The 20,913-nt window shown below is 40.0% G+C and overlaps 1 protein-coding gene across 1 annotated transcript in view; it reads right to left on the minus strand.

Moving 5' to 3' along the window:
• Positions 1 to 20,913, minus strand: part of SHLD2 (shieldin complex subunit 2) — a 234,068-nt gene that overhangs the window by 5,874 nt on the left and 207,281 nt on the right. The gene's annotated exons all lie outside the window — the stretch shown is intronic.

Genomic DNA, 20,913 nt, shown 5'->3' on the forward strand with positions numbered 1-20,913 from the left:
ATCTTCCCAACTCACTCCATCCCTCTTCTGCCGTGAGCTTTCTTTTAGCTGCCTGGGCTTAGAATCTGAGCTCCTGGTCATCACAGTCAGAATCTGGACTGGAATCTCAGGCACTGGGAAGAAATAGTTTATTTAACAATAGCATAGTTGTATGTGCTGAAAGGAAATGCAGAGGAAACTCGGGTCTCACCATCTTGGAAAGCTGATGATGTTCTGAGGCTAAACCTGCAGTTTTACAGCTGTGGTTTCTCTGCTTTCTGTCTAGGAGAGAAAACAAATTGCTCTGAAAGGAATATAAGGGTGTGGGGTGTGTGGGAGGAATATCTCAAGCACTTATTTCAGTTGGTCCATAATAAATAGCACAGCCTGAGAATGGGGTTCTGCCTATAGATGTAGGACAGTCCCAGGATGTCAAGGCCATACCACATGCCCACAGCTCAGAAGAAATAGCTCCCAGGGATGGGGACTCACTGCTTCAGGATCTGCAGAACAGTGCCTGGAGCAGCCTGCCCAGGTTCTGGGCATCAGCTCCCTGTGTCAGGTTAGGAGGGCCTCATCTCTGTGTTAGGTCCTTCCTGGGGGCTCTGTCAAATCCTGCCCCTACATCAAGCCAAATGTGGCTCACAGCACCCCCCCTCCCTGAGTCCAACACCTTACACCCCTGATCTCACAGGTGCTGGTTCACAATGGTCAGCTCCTGGTGCACTTAGTTTAGGCAGAAATGGTGAAAACACATGGCCAAAACCTAGCCCATAGAGCTGAGAGCTTTCCCCATAAACCTAGCAATTCCATTATGATAGCTGTGCTGTGGTATGTGTTGGTATAAAATTCATTAAGATGGAAATTTCCACAAACCATGGTCATCAACCCCTGTGCTATTGTACTCAAGGTAAGGAGCAGGTGTTGTGCTTGTCACTGTTATTTAACAGGCAATTTGAACTTGCAGAGTCTACACATTGTTATTTTGTAACTAGAATAAACCTTAAACCAGCATCATCTCTTTTCTTATGCAGTGAAGCAACTTTAGCAAAAGACAGTAGTGAACGTGAACCTTATACTCAGTTTCTGCCTCTTTCACGGGACTTCCAGTCCTAGTTAATGTACAGATATAGCTTTTCCTAGCAATGGTCCATGCAGACAGAATATGTCTTTGCTTTTTCTCACTTATTTCACAGGCACATTTTCAACATAGTCCACACTCCAGTTATTGTTAATAGCTTACACATAACAGGAATACTCTACATGATTTTTAGCAGGCTACTCAAATGGAACTGTTTCCTTTTCACCTGGGGTCCTGAGACAGATGCCAACCACCCTCAAGGTGAGACTCATGACTATCAGTGGCCTTTCTAGGGCTTGGAAAACTTGGAAAGCATCCCCTTTGTAGGACAAAGCGCACTGGTGTGCCTGACTCATAGCTGAAATTTCTCAATGGCAAGAGACTAGCAGGCTCTCTGCTGTGATGGGGAGGAAGAAGGGGTTGCTGTATTGGGCTGGCCCCTGTCAAGGTGAAAAGTACACAGATGCTCCCCATGGACCAGAGAGAGCTGGCCTGGATTCTCTCAGATCCTGTCCACAAGTGACCCCAGCAGAAAGAAGCCCTTTGCATTTCCACACAACACTTTAAAATCAGCTTATCAATTTCCACACACAAAAAAGCACTAGAATTTAAATGTATCTCATTGAATGTATAGACCAGATCGGGGGCCACTTGACACTTTACAATATTGCATCTTTGACCCATTAACAGGGTGCATTCTTTCATTTCTTTAAGTCTCTTGCAAGTTTTCTTAGAACTGTTTTGTGATTTTCAACAAAGTGTTCTTGCACATCTTTCATTAGCCTTATTCTTAGGTGTTTTATATGTGTTTGTTGCTAGTACAATAGAGATTGTTTTGGGTATACTGATTTCATATATAGTGAGTGGCCTTGCTATAGTCACTTAAATTGTAGTAGCTTGTTAGATTCTTTATATATAATCATGATCTCTGCAAATGAAAGTTTTATTTCTCCCTTTCCAATCTTCATGCCTTCCTTTTCAGTTTGCCAAGTTGCAGTGGCTGGGCAACTGGGGAAGAACAAGAAAGAAAAGGCACCCAGATTGTAAAGGAAGAAGTAAAACTATTTTTGTAAATGGCATGGTCTCATATACAGAAAATCCTAAGGAATCCACAAAAACTACTGAAGCTGATATACAAGATCAACAAAGCTGCAGGATACAACGTTGATTACAAATTGTGTTGGCCAGGGCATCCAGCAGAATGCTGACTACAATAGAAATAATGGGTATATGTATCTGATTCTCCACCTTGTGGGCAGGCAGAGCTTTCAATATTTACTATTAAGTATGTTATTTGCTATTGGGCTTTTAATATACTCATGACCATGTATTCTCAATTTGTTAAAAGTATTTTTTTCACAGTGTTAAATTTTATCAAATGCTTTTTCTTCATCTTTCAAGGTAATCATATTTTTGCCTTTATTCTTTTTAATGTGATGAATTATATTGATTGATTTTTGACAGACACACACAGCCCCTCTGGTTTCTATTATAAGAATATAAATTTGGGTTTTGGCTTCATAACAAAATTGAAGGGAAGGTACAGAGATTTCTTATATCTCCCCTGAGCCAACACATGCACACACTCCCTCATTGTCAACACCCCACACCAGAGTGGTGCATATGTTGTAACTAATGAACCTACATTGAACTTCATAATCACCCAAAGATCATAGTTTATATTACTGTTCATTCTTGATGTTGTATATCATGTGGGTTTGGACAAATATGTAATGACATCCTATTACATTTTCAAGTATTTTTGCAGTTCATGAGAGATTTTTCTATAATTTTTTTGTTGTAATGTTCTCGTACTTGAAAAGAATGTGTTTCCTGCCGTTGTTGAGAGCAGGTGTTCTATGTATTTCTTAGGTCAAGTTAGTAAATATGATTTGTCAAGTCATCCAGTTACTGATTTTGGAGGAGATCTGTTTTTCTCTTCATTATTGAGACATTAAAGTTTCTTACTGTGATTGTAATTTTGTTTATTTCTTCTTTTAGTTTTGTCTATTTTTGTTTTATATATGTTTCATGTGTTATTAAGCTCATACCCATTTAGGATTGATGTTTTTCTGGTGGATTGAAATGTCTATCATTGTGAAATGGCTCTACACTCATAATAGCACATTTTCCCCATTTTTCCTATATTTTCAACTTTCTTATGTTCTTTTTTTAAAAACTTATTGAATTTATTAGGGTGACTCTGAATAATAAAACTGTATAGGTTTCTTATGTTCTTATAATATCTTGTACCTCTTGAATATAGTTTTTCTTACCAAGTCTGTCAACCATTGTCTCTCTCTTTTTTTATGGATGTTAGTTAAGGTTGTCCCAATATTTCCCCTATTGCTGTCCCCTACCCCTCCACTCTGCCCTCCTCCCCCTCTCTCATTCGATGCCCACAATGTTGTCCATTACCATGGGTACTTTATACATGTTCCTTGACTAGACCCTTCCCCTTGTTTTCCCCCTTCTTCTCTCTCCCCTCTTGTCACTGTCAATTTGATCTTTATTTCCATTTCTCTGGCTCTATCTTGCTCATTTGTTTCTTTTGTTCATTAGGTTCCACTTGTAGGTGAGATCATATGGTATTTTTCTTTCACTACCTGGCTTATTTCACTTAGCATAATATTCTTCTCCTGTTGTGAAGGGCAGGAATTCCTTGTTTCTTTCTGCTGCATAGTATTTATTGTGTAAATGTGCCAGTTTTTTGATCCACTCATTTACTGATGGGCACTTAGGCTGTTTCCAGAACTTGGCTATTGCAAATAACATTGCTATGAACATTGGGGTGCATAGGTTCTTTCCGATTGGTGTTTTAGGATTCTTAGGGAATAATCCAAGCAGTGGAATTGCTGGGTCAAAAAACAATCTTTAGTCTTTAGTCTTATTGAGGAAATTCCATCTTTAGTCTTTTTGAGGAAATTCCAGATTGTTTTTCACAGTGTCTGCACCAGTCTGCAATCCCACCAACAATGCACTAGAGTTCCCCTTTTCTCCACATTCACCATCACTTGTTGTTTGTTGATTAGTTTTTTGTTGTTGTTTGTTTGTTATTTTTATTGAGGTATAATTAACATATTGTATTAGCTTCAGGTATACAACATAATGATTCAATATTGTATGTATTACAAAATGATCATCACAGTAAGTTTAGTTAAACATCTATTACCTCATTTTGGTTTATTTCCCACCACCCCAGCCATCCCCACCGCCCACCCTTTGCTGGTTTTGAAATAACAATAATATGAAAAAAATATATATAATCTGAATAAAAAGAATAAAAAATAAAAGACCAAGAGTAGTTAGTTGGAATACAATGGAAGCAAAAGAAGAAATATTAAAAGGCTATGTGAAAGGAAAAAATGAAGAAACACAGAAATTTTGAGGAAGAGCAAGGCGAAATTCATCTCAGCTGTTGGTGTTCACCTTCTGATTTCTTCCTGGATCTGTCTCTGGTTTTTCAGCTCAAGATCCCAGGGTAGGTCATCCAACTTCTGGCAACTCTGCCTGTATCTCCTTTACATGCCTCCAAAGGGAACTTATGTTGCAATTGAGAGGGTGGGGCCTCTGTATCTCCCCTGGAAGGAACAGATCAGTCTTCTGGGAAAATTGTGGGTGCATTCCCCCTGCCCCTACACCTCTTGTCTTAGTCTGTCCTAGCTTATTTCCAATAATGTAGTTTCTGATTAAATAGCTATCTGTTTCACAGTGGGGGAGGACAAAAATCTGTGTAAGAGTGTCAGCTCTCTCCCACTTGATGCAGATGGCAGCTCTGCGTCCAACCATTATCTCTTGTGTATCTAGTTCATTTGCTTTTATTATTATTTATTTATTTAATTATTATTTGTGGGGGGCCTCTGCCCACAGCACCCCTGCCCCCAGCCACCACAGATGAGAGAGAATAAGTCTACCAAGACAAGATCTGCTTGGGGAGGAAAGGTGACTGATCTCTCAAAGGAGGACCCAGAACCTGTTCCTCAATGGTCTTTTATTGGGTTTAATTTGCATAGGAATACAGGGTGTATAGGTAAAGCTCATCAATCATTGTCAGGCAGTAATGACCAAACAGTAGATAACATTCAAAGAACTATGAGGGTTTATTCTGAATCAGGGTCAGATAGTTAAAGGACCATAAAACTTTGGGGAACAAACTCACTTCATGCTTAGACCCTTATCATTTAAATTGAGGGTATTAGCAAAGCAGGTTTTATAAGATTTTATGCATTCTTTCTTAGGCCTGATCACCCTAGGGAACCCGCCCTTTCCAGAACAGGGCTGCACCCACCTCCAGCATTGTTTCGGGCTTAAGTAAGGCAGGGGAAGTAAGGCAGCCAAGAGATTAGGAGACTTCTTGCAGACAGAATGAGGACTCAGGCTGTGTCAAAGCTGAGAGGTAAGGGTCCATCACCTCCTTTTTCTATAGCCCCCCAAGTCCTTCCCTGAGGGCCACTTCATGACCATGCCTGTCTTAGGTCATCCCTCCCTTGAGGAATCTTACCCATCATTGGCTAACCGGTCATGCAGGGCCAGGCAGGGTGAAGTAAAGTGGACAGAGGTAGTGCTCCTGCCAGGGAAATAAGCTTTGTCTCCTAAGTGGCTTATGGTCTCAAGGTCTTTTTACTCAGCCCTAGCCACAAGGGGTTATAGTTTCTGAAACCAGGCAGGGCGGTTCACAACAATTATTTTTTAAAGATTTTATTTATTTATTTTTAGACAGAGGGGAAAGATAGGAGCAAGGGAGAGAAACATCAATGTGTGGTTGCCTCTCGCATGCCCCCTACTGGGAACCTGGCCCACAACCCAGGTATGTGCCCTACACTGGGAATCAAACCAGTGCCCCTTTAGTTCACAGGCCGACACTCAATCCACTGAGCCACACCAGCTAGGGCTATGCTTTTATTTATTGAGTTTAGAGAGAGAGAGAGAAAGGATGGGGAGTGAGAGACAGAGACAGAGAGACATGTATTTGTTGTTCCACTTATTTATTCATTTATTGGTTGATTTTTGAATGTGCCTTGACTGGAAATTGAACCCACAACCTTAGCCCATCAGGATGATGCTCTAACCAACTGAGCTACCTGGCCAGAGCCTAGTTCGCTTACTTTTAATGTAATTACTAATATAGTCTCATTCATGTATATACCATCTTACTATTTGTTCCCATATGTCCTACTTATTTTTGTTTTCCTCTCTTTTGTTGCCTTATTTTGGATTAATTCATTTGTTTATTTCATCTCTCTCCCACACATTAGTTGCTACTTACATGGCCTGTTTTTATTCCATTAATGGATTGTCTAGAGATTGTAACTTATATTAATTATTTATTATAGTCTAATACAGATTTTATTCTTATCACCCCGCAGATAATGCTTTGATCTTATAATACTCAATCTCTATTTTCCTCCATTCTACTTTTTTTGTGTTATTGGTATTATTTAATTACATATATAGTTTATACCTAAAAAAGACATTACTGCTTTTGCTGTGTTCTTTTATATTCTTCCACATATTTAATATTTCTTTTTTTTGATTCTCTCCTACATTTCTGTGATTCTACCTGAGATAATTTTTCTTCTACCTGAAGAATTCTCTTTAGTGTTTCTTCTACTGCAGATCTGCTGGCAGCAAATTTTCTCAGTTTCCTAATAGAAAAGTCTATTTCAAAATCATTTTAAAGGGTATTTTTACAGAAATAGAATTCTGTGTTAACATTTTCTTTTATTTCTATGGTTTAAAAGTGGTATTCATTGTCTTCTCACTTCCATTATTTCTGTTAACAAGTGAATATCAGTGTTATTGGTACTCCTTTGAAAGTAATGTGTCCCCACTCCCATCCCACATATACCCTTGGGTGTTTTTAATATTTTCTCTTTGTTTTGTTGTTGTTGTTGTTGTTTGTTTTTGGTAGCTTGAGTATGGTATACCTAGATGCAGCCCTGTTGTTATTTATCCTGCTTGGGGATCATAAAACTTCCATATTTTTTGAAAAGTCTGTCTATATGTCTTCAGATATGGTTTCTGCCCACTTCTTTTTTCTTCTCTCAAGACTCCAATTACACATATGTTAGGTCTTTCCATTATTTCCCACAGAACTCTTATGTGCTTAGCTATATATTTTTTATCCTCACCTGTGGACATGCTTACTGATTTCAGAGAGAAGGGAAGGAAGGGAGGAAGAGAGAGAGGGAGAGGAACATCTATGTCAGAGAGAAACATTTATAGGTTGCTTCTTGCACAGACCCTGACCAGGGACCGAACCTGCAACCTAGGTATGTGCTCTGACCAGGAATCAAACCCACAACCTTTCAGTTTATAAGACAATGCTCCTACAAACTGAGCCATACCAGCAAGGGCACACTTAGCTGTATTTTCCATACTTTTTATGCCCATCTTTAGCTTAGAGTTTTTATACTGACATTTTACAGTTCAGTAAATTTGCTAAGTCTAGTTGTAGTCAACCTGAAATGTGAAAAGCTAGCATTCATGCTGCCTGTCACTACCAGAACAAATAAGCAGAGACAGGGATTGAATCTTTATGGTCACTTTATTCAGAAGGCCAGTGATCTAAAGTGATGTAGGTTATGTAGCCTGACAAACCATTTTACATTCCCTTTCAAACAACCCTTTTTTTAAGGAGAACAAAAGTGTAGGTAAAGGTGTTGGGGGACTCAAATGTTGGAAAATGTTGGAAAACAGGTAATAGCTAATAAGCTTAATAATCAATGCCTATAAAAAGCTATTGTTCCAGGAACTGAGGGTATGACCCACCTTGACTCCATAAGACCATAAGTAGTTACACCTTTGTGCCTCCAGAGGACTGCAAGCAATCAACATGATACCTGAGCCACTGTTCTCCAGGGTGAGACACCCACTGCCCAGGGTACTGCAGGACACAGACAAAGACGACTGCCCAGAACACAGATGAAAGAATGCTGCAGCTTTTTATCTGATTAACTTTTTCCCTGAATTCCAAACCCCTTACCTACACTTTTCTTCTCCTTATAAAAAGGGTTGGTTTGAAATGAAATTTAAGATGGTCTATTAGCGTACAAACCCACCATCTTCTCAGATCGCTGACCATCTGAATAAAGTGCCCATAAAGATTCAATCCCTCTGTCTGCTTATTGGTTCTGGTAGTGACAGGCTGCATGAACGGCGGCTTGTCCGGTTTCATATTTTGGCAACTCTGCCAGGATAGACTTTGGGACTCTCACATAAGTCTGGGTATTTGGTGGGGAGTCTCATTGTCCACCTGGACTTGGAGGTCCCAGCATGTGGATTTGGAGACTTCCTAGCAGCTGCCAAGTGACTTCACTTGGGGACTCTCCTCTGACTCTCAGCACTTCTCATCATTTTCACATTTGATTGAATCATTGCACTTTCTGGTTCAGTTTACAATCCCGGGTCACGACTCAGATTGTTAGGAATTAAAGTGCCTCCTGGTTTACAGAGCTCTGCCTGGGAAAAGGATATGTTCTAGTTTGGGAAACAGAACTTTGGGGCAAGTTTTGGCTGATTAGTCAACTTATATTTATAAACCAATGCCTAAAAAAAAGTGTTTTTTATTGTAATATTATTCAGCATATGTATTGTATAATCTAGACTCAGGAGAGCGCTGGTCACTGAATGGGTCTTTAAATCACTGTATCATACTGTAACTAGAGTTGTTTTGTCAAAGATCAGGAAACCAGGACAAAATGCCTTACCTAGAAACTTCCATGAGTTTATATAATCAGGATGCAGGATTCAAAGGAAACAGATTAATGATCCAGAGAAAAGGGAATTTGCCTGTGCAAGGTAACAGAAGCTCAGAGAAGAGGGCTCAGGAAGATCTAGATATTATGACTGTTGTGAGCATGGGTAGGGTTCCCACAGCCCCTCCAGCCCTGGGGGATCTTCCTCCTTACTCAGCTGAGGGAACTGGGGAAAGCGAGCCTGAACTGGTCTCTCCATCTCAAACCTGTCAGGGAACAAAATTCGGTAGAGGAAAAGCCCCTACCAGGTCTGGGCAATATCCTTTGTGAACACTTCCAGTGATAGTAGGGCCAGAGTGCCAGCCCACTGGATATTAAGGGCATAAACTCTGTATTCTACATAAGATCTGTTAAACTAGAAAAACTCTAAAAGGACCAGAGTATATCCCTTTAGAGTGGACAAAGGAGTACATTCAGGCTTTCGAGTCCCCGAAGGCACACCTGGCTATTACACCAGACTTGGAACTTCCAAACCAACTAAAGCCCCCTCAGTTATACATTCATAATGGGCAGGGCATTGCCCCAGGTGTCCTCACCCAAATGTTTAGTGACATTCTGCAACCTACTGCATAACTGTCAAAGACATCACACTGTCCAGGGATGGCCAGCCTACTTAAGAGCTGTGACAGCCACCTGCAAGCTCTTACAGGAAGCTGAAAATTTTCTATGAGACAGCCTATCACCATTTATGCACTCCACCAAGTGATTAGCCTGCTGCAGCAGAAGGGAAATTTGTGCTCACTGCTGGAAGAATGGGCAGGTACCAAGCTATTCTTCTCGACAATCCCATCTCACTCAAAAACTGTAAGTTAAATCCTGCCTCTGTTATCCCAGAGCCTGACTCAGCTGTGCTAATATGTGACTGTTCTGAGATAATTGATTAGTTTATTCTAACAGAATTGATTTTAGGACCATCCTCTAGAAGAAGCAGACTGGACTCTATATGCACATGTAAGCAGTTATATGGACAAAGGCAACAGAAAGGCTGCGTACTAATTCCTGAAGGAATAGTAGAGGTCAAGGCCTTGCTGCCAGGAACCTCTGCTCTGAAAGCTGAACTGATTGCATTAACAAGGACACTAGAATTGTCACACGAAGAAAGTGAATGTGTATATTGACTCAAGGTAAGCTTTCCTAATTTTGCAATCACATGGTTCCATCTGGAAGGAAAAAGAACCATTAATCTCCAATAGAAAGGAGAGTAAGAATGCAGCCGAAATTTTAAAATTATTAGAGGCTGTTCAGGTACCTTTACAGGTGGCAATTACAGACTGCCCAGGGTATCAGAAAGAGAACACTGAAATGGCTAGAGAAAACAATCTGACTGCTTCAGCAGTGAAAGAGGCTGCTAAAGGAATGTTTATAATGCCTTTGGTGCCTGTCCTTAAACTTGTCACAATTTGACCCTGAATTATTGACTGCAGACTTAGAGAAAGCCGAGAGCTTGGTTTTTGATGAAAAAGAAGCTGATAGTGGATGGAGAAGGAGTAAGAAAGGAGTTATACTGCTTTCCTGAATATTCAGTAGAGCCAGTCATGAATCATTTCCATGAGGCCACTCACTAGCCACTCACTATGTAAGGGACTCATTAACCATGTATATTAAACTGTGGCTCACAAGTCCTGGAATTTCTAAAGCCATACAAAAAGATAATTGCTAGATGTGTTGTGTGCCAGAAAAATAACCCCAAGACAGATTCTCATTTAAAAAAATAAGGGAACCAACACCAAGAACAGTACCCATTTGAGGACTGGCAAATAGACTTTACCCAGATGCCAAGGGTCCAAGGGTGGAAATATTTCCTAGTGTTTGTGGACACCTTTTCAAGTTGGGGAGAAGCCTATTCTACTAGAACAGAGTAATCCTCAAGGTAGTGAAAGAATTACTGAAGGAAATAATTCCTCACTTTGGCCTACCCAACAGCATCCAGAGTGGTAATGGACCTCCTTTTGTTTCAGAAATTACACAGGTTAGTGAGTTTTTAGGAATCAAGTGGAGACTCCACATGGCATGAAGACCTCAGGCCTCTGGAAATGTAGAGATGATGAATGACACCTTGAAGAAAAATGTAGCCAAGCTGTGCCAAGAAACTCATTTCCATTGGCATCAAGCTTTACCTACTGCCCTGCTCAGGATTAGGGTGGCTCCTCCAAGTGAGGTTCAGTTGAGTCCTTATGAAATTGTGTACAGGTGACCATTTCAGGCTATGGCTCAGGTGGGATATATACATATAAATCAAGAAGTGAAGGTAAAGCTTTGGGTGGTTGTGGCTTAGTGGATTGAGCACCAACCTGCAAACTGAAGTGTCACCCGTTAGATTCTCAATCAGGGCACATACCTAGGTTGCAGGCCCAGTCTCCAGTGTGGGCACTTGAGAGGAAACCACACATTGCCACTTCTCTCCCTCTCTTTCTCACTCCCTTCCCCTCTATGTAAAAATAAATAAATAAATAAAATCTTTTAAAAAAAGAAGTGAGGGCCCAGGTACCTTGGCACCAAACTGCTTGGTATGTGAACAAAAACTATAGTGGCTACTTGAGTGAAATATCACAGTCAACACTGTACATATACAAAGGATCTCCTATCTCTTCTCCACAGATTGGTACTTTAAATACCAGAGAATACATTCCTGCCATCTTAAACCATTTTGCCTTCCCCCTCCAACTGAACACAAACAATGGGAAGACAAAGAAACAATCCCCAAATGAAAGAAAAGGAGGTAGCCTCAGAAAGAATGCTAAATGAAATAGAGACAACTCTATTATCAGATATTGAGTTCAAAGCAATAGTTATAAGGAAGTTCAATGAACTCACAAAGAATTACCAAAAACTACAGGGAAACTACAATGAACACACTGTAAACTATATCAACATGAAAAATGAAATAGAAACTATCAACAAGGGCCAAGAGGAATTGAAGAATACAATTTCTGAACTGAAGAACAGAGTAGAAGGAATCAAAAGCATGCTTGATGAAGCAGAGGATCAGGTCAGTGAGCTGGAGCATAACGTAAAAAAAAAAAAAAAAAAAAAAAAAACCACCCAGAAAGAGCAAGAAAAGGAAAAGAGACTCAGAAGTAATGAAGCGAGGTTAAGAGAAATGCAGGACAACATGAAATGGAATAATATCCATATAATAGGGATACCAGGAGGAGAAGAAGAACAGCAAGGGATAGAAAGACTGTTTGAAAAAGTAATGATGGAAAATTTCCCTAATTTGATGAGAGAAAAAGTCACACAAATTCAGAAACACAGAGTCCCAATCAAGAGGAACCCAAAGAGGCCCCCTTCAAGACACATCATAATTAAAATGGCAAAATTCCAAGACAGAGAATCCTAAAGGCAGCAAGAGAGAAACAGGAAGTACCATACAAGGGAGCCCTAATAAGACTAGCAGCTGACTTCTCAATGGAAACACTCCAAGCCAGAAGAGAATATCAAGAAATATTCCAAGTAATGAAAACCAAGGGCCTGCAACCAAGGCTACTTTACCCAGCAAGGCTCTTAATTAAAACGGAAGGCCAAATGAGGAGCTTCCCAGACTAAAGAAGCCTCAAAGAATACACCTCCTCCAAATAAGTCTGCAAGACATGCTAAAGGGTCTGCTTTAAGAACAGGAAGAAAAACAGTGAGAGAGAGAAAAAGAGAGCAGAAAACAGGTATGAAAAAAATGGCAATGAATAACTATCTATCAATAATAACCTTAAACATAAATGAATTAAATGCCCCAATCAAAAGACATAGAATAGCAGAATGGATAAGAAAGCAGGACTCACACAAATGCTGCGGCCTACAAGAGACCTACCTCAGAACAAAAGACCTAGACAGACTGAAAGTGAAGGGCTAGAAACAAATATTCCAAGCAAATGGACAGGGAAAAAAAGCCAGGGTAGCAATACTCATATCAGACAAAATAGACTTCAAAAAAAGAGTCATAAAAAGATACCTAGAAGATTAATTCATGATGTGGACGCTGGCTCGTGGGGTCCATGCCATTGTGGATGAAAATGAGATATTCACACAGATTACTGAATCCAGTGGAAGAAAAAAGATGGCAAGCCTTTTCTCTTAAGGGGAGCAAAAGCCTTGGCCCTTGCTCTAATGAGCTTTTATTGTCTTACTGGGCACATTACAAGAAGGTCCTCATTAACTATGCACAGGCTCACTTTAGGTGGTTACCTTCTACAGAAAACAAAGGAGAGGATGCTGGTAATCACATCACAGAAGAGGGACATATGCAAATGAAAAGGCAAAAGTAGTTGGACTGGTTACACTCATCCTTGGAAGGTTTAGCATGGTTTATAGGAATTTGCTTTTCAGTAAATGTCCTCAATTCAGGGTGAGGGAGTTTTAGCAAAAAGCAAGACTCATAGCAGCCTAGGTACATTGAAAGCCCAATTCCCCACAGGAAAACCTATCTGTGGGCATGGGTCCTGTGCATCTCCCAGTGGCAGCTGGACCCATGCCACACAGAGTGGCCTCCCACAACTTCATACTCCAGGGAAGAATCCATCAAGAAGGCATTAACATTGTAATTACATATGCACCCAAAATAGCAGCACCCAAATACATAAAGAAAATCTTGGAGAACTTCAAGAAAGATATTGACAGCAACACAATTATAGTAGGGGATTTTAACACCCCACTGTCAAAAATGGACAGATCTTCCAAACAAAATATCAACATTCTGGCATTGAACAATGCCCTAGAACAAATGGACTAACTGATATACATACAGCCTTTTATTCCAAAGAAGGAAAATACACATTCTTTTCAAATGCCCATTCGAATGCCCATGGAACATTTTCAGAGATAGACCACGTGATAGGACACAAAACAAGCCTCAACAAATTCAAGAAAACTAAACTGATATCAAGCATTTTCTCCAACCACAAGGGACTGAAACTAGAGAACCACCCCAAGGAAAAAACCCAAAATAACTCAAACTCGTGGAGATTGAATAGCATGCTATTAAACAATGAATGGATCAAAAATGAGATTAAAGAAGGAGTCAAAAAGTTTCTGGAAACAAATGAAGATGAACTCACAACAATCCAAAACATACGGGACACAATGAAGGCAGTCCTGAGAACGAAGTTCACAGCAACACAAACTGACCTTAAAAAGACAGAAACATTTCAAATAAGCAAACCTAACCCTACACCTACAAGATCTTGATGAATAACAACAAAGACAGCTCAGAGCAAGTAGAAGGAAGGAAATAACCAAGATCAGGGCAGAATTAAATGACATAGAGACTAAAAGCACAATTCTAAAGATCAATGAATCCAGGAGCTGGTTCTTTGAAAAGATAAACAAAATCAACAAGCCTTTAAGCAGACTCATCAAGAAAAAAAAGAGAGAGGACTCAAATAAACACAATCAGAAATGAAAGAGGAGAAACTACAACTGGTACCACAGAAATACAAAGGATTGTAAGAAATTACTACAAAGAACTACATGCCAAGATTTGAAAACCTAGGTGAATTGGACAAATTTCTAGAAAAATATAATCTTCAACAACTCACTGAAGAAGCAAAAAGTCTGAACAGACCAATAACAGCAGATGAAACTGAAGCAGTAATCAAAAAACTCCTGACACACAAAAGCCCTGAACCAGATGTTTTCACAGGAGAATTTTACAAAGCATTTAAGGAAGAGCTAACCTCTATCCTTCACAGACTATTCCAAAAAATCCAGAATGATGGAAGACTCCCAAACTCCTTTTATGAAGCCAGCATCATGCTCACCCCAAAACCAGATAAAGACATAGCAAAGAAAGAAAAAGTCGGGCCAATATCACCAATGACATAGACACTAAAATCCTCAACAAAATATTAGCAAATCATATCCAGCAATGCATGAAAAAGATCATACACCATGACCAAGTGGGATTCATCCCAGGGATGCAAGGATGGTACAATATTCATGAATCAGTAAACATAATACATCACATAAAATGAAAGACCAAGACCACATGATCAAATCAATAGATGCAGAAAAAGCATTTGATAAAGTACAGTGTCCATTTATGATAAAAACACTTAGCAAAGTGGGAACAGAAGGAGCATTTCTCAACATAATAAAGGCCATATATGAGAGACATATAGCCAACATCATACTTAATGAGCAAAAACTTACAATTTCCCGCTAAAATCAGGAGCAAGACAAGGATGCCTGTTTTTACCACTCTTCTTCAACATAGTATTGGAAGTCCTAGCCACAGCAATCAGACAAGAAAAAGAAATAAAAGGCATCCAAATTGGAAAGAAGAAAGCAAAACTGTCATGGTTTGCAGATGACATGATAGTGCAGATAGAAAATCCTATAGACTCCACCAAAAAACTACTCAACCTAATAAGTGAATCTGGCAAACAGCAGGATACAAAGTCAATATCTAGAAATAAAAGGCATTTTTGTATACCTACAATGCAATATCAGAAACAGAAATCAGGGGAAAAAAAGTCCCATTTGATATAGCACAAGAAAAATAAAGTAACTAGGAATAAACCTAACCGGGAGGTAAAAGACCTATACTCAGAAAACTACACAATACTGAAGAAAGAAATTAAGGAAGACACACACACAAAAAATGGAAGCATGTACCATTCTCATGGATTGGAAGAATTAACATCATCCAAATGTCCATACTACCCAAAGCAATTTATAGATTCAATGCAATCCCTATTAAAGTGCTGATGACATATTTCACAGACATAGACCAAATATTCCAAAAGTTTATATGGAACAATAAACGACCCTGAATAGCTGCAGCAATGTTGAGAAGAAGAACAAAGTACAAGGAATCACAATATCTGACGTCAAACTCTATTACAAGGCCATTGTAATCAACACAGCCTGGCACTGGCATAAAAACAGACAGACCAATGGAACAGAGAGCCCAGAAATAAACCCAAGTCTCTATGCTCAATTCATATTTAACAAAGGGGGCAGAAGCATAAAATGGAGTAAAAATAGCCTCTTCAACAAATGGTGTTGGGAGATCTGGACAGCTACATGCAAAGAAATGAAACTCAATCACCAACTTACACCATACGTATAAAATAAATTCAAGGTGGATAAAAGTCTTAAATAGAAGTCATGATACCATAAAAGTCCTAGAGGAAAACATCAGCAGGAAAATCTCAGACATTCCATGCAGCCAAATCTTCACTGATATGTCCCCTAGAGCAAGGGACATAAAGGAAAGAATAAACGAATGGGATCTCATCAAATTAAAAAGCTTCTGCATGGCCAAAGAAAACAGCATGAAAATGAAAGAGAACCAACTATATAGGAAACATATTTGTCAATGATACCTTAGACAAGGGTTTGATCTCCAAAATATATAAAGAACTCACATGACTCCACTCCAGGAAGACAAAAAAAAAAAAACAATTAAAATATGGACAAAGGATTTGAACAGACACTGCTCCAAGGAGAACATACAGAGGGCCCTGAGGCATATGAAAAGATGCTCAGCATCACTAGCCATCAGAGAGATGCAAATTAAAACCACAATGAGATACCACTTCACACCAGTCAGAATGGCCATCATAAACAAATCAACAAACAAGTATTGGAGAGGATGTGGAAACAAAGGAACCCTACTGGACTGTTGGTGGGAATGCAGGCTGGTACAGACACTGCGGAACACAATATGGAATTTCCGCAGAGAACTAAAATGGAACTGCCTTTTGACCCAGCAATTCCACTGCCTGGCATTACATCCCAAGAACCCTGAAAGACCAATCCAAAAGAACCTGTGCATGCCAATGTTCATAGCAGTACAATTTACAATAGCCAAGTGCTGGAAACAAACTAAGTGCCCCTCAGTAAATCAGTGGATCAAAAAGTATGGTCCATTTACACAATGGAATACTATGCAGCAGAGAGAAAAAAAAAGGAGCTCCTACCCTTGTGACAGCATGGATGGAACTGGAGAACATTATGCTAAGTGAAATAAGCCAGGAGCTAAGGGACAAATACCAGTGATCTCACCTTTAACTGGAACATAATCAACAAAAGAAAAAGCAAGCAAAATATAACGAGACACATAGCAATTAAGGAACAACTTGACAGTAACCAGAGGGGAGGTGGGAGAGGATAATGAGGAGAAGGATTTCAAGAACTACTATAAAGGATACATGGACAAAACTAAGGGGAAGCAAGGGAGGGAGGTGGGCTTGGCTGGGGTGGGTGGGGGAGGGGCTGGGGGAAAATACAGACAACTGTAATTGAACAACAATAAAATAATTATTTTTTTAAAAAAGTGAAGATAAAGAAAACATACAGTATTTAAGTCAGACCTTAGCTATGATTAATGACCTTACCTGTAGTAGAGACCTCTCCCCTACAGGTTCACTACATTACTTTGAGCCTGGGAACAAGGTGCTACTCAAGACCTGGAAGAGAGCCTCTCCAGAGCACTAAATAGAAGTGGACTGAGGCTTAGGGCATACTCCTCACCATCTTCACTGTGGTAAAATACACCAGAGTAAAGAAATCACCAGAGGAACAATGGACCGCGAAACCTCAAGAAGACTTGAAAATCATCTTTTGAAAAAAATGACTTATATTCATTACTTTTCATTTAACCTTATGTTATAGAGAACTTGTTCCTTTCAAATGAGATTAAAACATTTGGATATATTAGCAAAAAATGTTCTAAACATCTCTGAATTTTGTCTTGCAGGAGAAACTTATGTTGAACAAACTTTCAGTACATGTCTTATAGTTGTTTCTATTTGTACTCCCCTGGAAAGCCTTTGAAATTATACTCTGTTTAAGTATATCAATAGGAAAATAGGGCCCTAGCTGGTGTAGTTCAGTGGATTGAGCACCGGACTGCAAAGCAAAGGTCGCAGGTTCGATTCCCAGTCAGGGCACCTGCCTGGGTTGCAGCCAGGTCCAACAGGGGCAACCACACATTGATGTTTCTCTCCCTCTCTTTCTTCCTTCCCCTCTCTCTAAAATAAATAAGTAAATAAATAAAATATTTAAAAAGAAAAAGAAAAAGTCCTGGCTGGTGTAGCTCAGTGGGATTGAGCTCAGGCTGTGAACCAAAGCATTGCAGGTTCAATTTTCAGTCAGGGCACATACCTGGCTTGCAGGCCATGGCCCCAGCAACCGTACATTGATGTTTCTCTCCCTCCCTTCCCTCTTTAAACAATAAAATAAATAAATCTTTTTAAAAAAGAATGCTCTTTATATAAACTCTGTTTAAAAAAAAGAAAGAAAAAAAATAGGAGAGGAGGCAAGATGGTCGGAGGAGTGAGTGGAAGCCACAGTAAACTGCCTCCCGGATCAATCTGGAATTACAATTAAATTGTGGAGAAATCATCCAGGAACAAATGATAATAGTGAGAGAAGCTTTATAACCTTGAACAGAGAGAAAATCATATTCAGCACTAACTGACTGAATAATATTGCATGTCACCTGTGATTGAAAAAATTTTAATTAGTTAAAATATAAAATTAAACAAGAAAATAACATACTCCTATATTTATAATTGGGAACCTGTGGTAATTCTAAAGGATAGGGAATGTTTTCCTTAAGAGTCACTATGTAGCCCCAGCGGGAGTGTGTGCAACTTTTGTAAATTGTGCTAAAAACTGTTTTGTGCTTTATCATAGCTGTTGTGGCATACAATGTGCCCCTTATGTGGATCTGCAATTAAGTTGTATTCCTAAGCCCCCTACCAGATGGTCTAATGCTAAGATGTATGCTCAACAACAAAATGAGTACTTCCATATGAAACTGATCTCACAGATACAAGATAGTTTAAACTACAGTGGGGAAACGGTGGTGGACTTGAAAGTTGGAACATTTAGTTTAAGTAACAAGACTAATCAATCTATGTAAAAAATCAGTGTATGTAAAAAGTTATAGTTTCAGGAACTGAAGGTATGACCCATCTTGACTCCAAGAGACCATAAGTAGTTACACTTTGTGCCTCAGGAAGAATGAAAGCAATCAAGATGGTATCTGAGCCATTGTACTCAGGGTGAGACATTCACCCCTTTCTTCCCCTTACCTACACTTTTCTTCTTCTTGTAAAAAGAGTTGGTTTAAAAATGGAATTGAAGATGATCTGTTAGGGTACAACCCACCATCTTCTTAGATCACCAGCCATCTGAATAAAGTGCCCATAAAGATTCAATCCCGTCTCTGTTTATTGGTTCTGGTAGGTGATAGGCTGCAATGAATGCTGGCTTTTCCGGTTTTCAAAGGGTTTGGAACTCAGGGAAAAAAATTAAATTGGATAAAAAGTTGCAGCATTCTTTCATCTGTGTCCTGAGTGGTGGCCTTTATCTGTGTGCTGGGCAGCAGACATCTCACCCTGGAATACAATGGCTCAGGTAGCATGTTGACTGCTTGCAGCCCTCCTGAGGCATCAAGGTATATGGTCTCCTGGAGTCAAGATGGGTCATACCTTCAATTCCTGGAACAGTAGCTTTTACATGCATTGATTACTAAGCTTATTAGCTATTACCTAAAATTAAAATTCACCAACTTTTAAGTCCCCAATCATTATCTTGTTTTAGTTCATAAATTAACCCCATAGAAATAAGATAATTAAAACTAATAGGGGGAATGATAGGAGAACTCAGGTGTTGAAGAGTTTAGCCTTAATTGCAGCTTTTGAATAAAGACTCCTTTATCACCAGAACTTTGCCTCTGGAATTTTTCCTATAGGGTAGCAGTGGGCAGCAGGACCCCACTTGCTATTCCATAACACCTGCTGCCTTAACAAGCCCAATCTCTAATTTCTTTATTTCTGAAGGTCCTGAGACCCTACTGTGTTCTGCCTGGGACAAAAATGGGGCCACATACTAAACCCGACAAGCTCAGGGGAAGCCTGTGTTGTGGCCTTACAAATTCAGAGGCCAAAAGTAACCACATAAAATAGTCCAAAATTAAAACTTCCTAACTAAAAGCAGCAGGGCGTGGTGGGTAATTAAGCTTGAGGCCATATCTTCCTGACAAAGGTCGATCTTTACCTTAATTGAGCCTGCCTATTGTCTTTTTGCATCTAAGATAACATACCTTTGGAATGTCTGTGCCCTGCGGGATCTGAAAAAAGGAATTACTCAATCTCCAACCAGAGAGCCGAGACCTCATTGTTTCTTGTTTCCCTGTCATACTGTTACAGAACAGACCCAGGGTGGGGGTGGTGAACGATTATTATTACAGAAAGGACCCCTCCTGTTTCTCCAGGGGTTCCCCCACCCCGACACTAGGTTCAATTTGCCTGCCACCAGAGGAAAGACATCTCTCAATGTCAGAAATTGGTTGAAAAGGAAAGGAATTATTTATTTAAAAAGTACATACTTAGAGTAATGATTTAATGTCTCCATTAAAATACTAAAGTTCTTTAGAATACCCACAAAGGCACACAGTCCTTCCTTCTCCCCTTTGCCCAGTCCAGGGTACCAGGAAAAAGAAGTAGAGAGTGTGTGATTCAGGCTCCGGCTCCATCAGCTGTGTCACCACCATGATCTCCAGTTAATCCAAAGCTATGTGGCACCTTCTCATGGCCCACCAGCAGGAATCCTTTAAACCCCTTTTCCTCCAGGTGAAGTCTCTCCTGCTGCCTAAACCATGTAGCAAAAGGGAGCGCATCACAGAGCCACATGGTCCCAACCTCTGCCCAAGCCTTGTGGTCCTGCCCTGGTATGGATATGTGCCTGGATTTAAATCCCAACTCCAATCTTCCTCTGCAACCTCCTTTTCAACTCCTCCCCCAGTCAGTTACACCTGCCAGCATTCCTGTATTCTTCCAGCTTACTGTGCTGCCACATTAAGTCTGGACAGGTGTGGCCCATGGCCTGGAGCCAATCATCTCCAGCTCTCCCACAGGTCCTGTAACCAGGGGGAGTTTGCTTTCCTAGTTGCATCCGGGTTGAACTCACTCCCATCCCCTGGCTCAAAGCATGGCCACAGCTATTTAACATATTTATGAAACCAGTTAAAGGTTTAGATATGTTAAATGACAATGCTGGGGGTTAGCTGCAAAGCTGTTGCTGTACAGAACAGCTTCTCAATGGCCCGGCTCCTTGTTCCCATCACCCAGCTAAGACTGGTGGGGTGAG

Source organism: Phyllostomus discolor, chromosome 5 (genome assembly GCF_004126475.2).
Source record: "Phyllostomus discolor isolate MPI-MPIP mPhyDis1 chromosome 5, mPhyDis1.pri.v3, whole genome shotgun sequence".
Lineage (NCBI taxonomy): Eukaryota > Metazoa > Chordata > Mammalia > Chiroptera > Phyllostomidae > Phyllostomus > Phyllostomus discolor.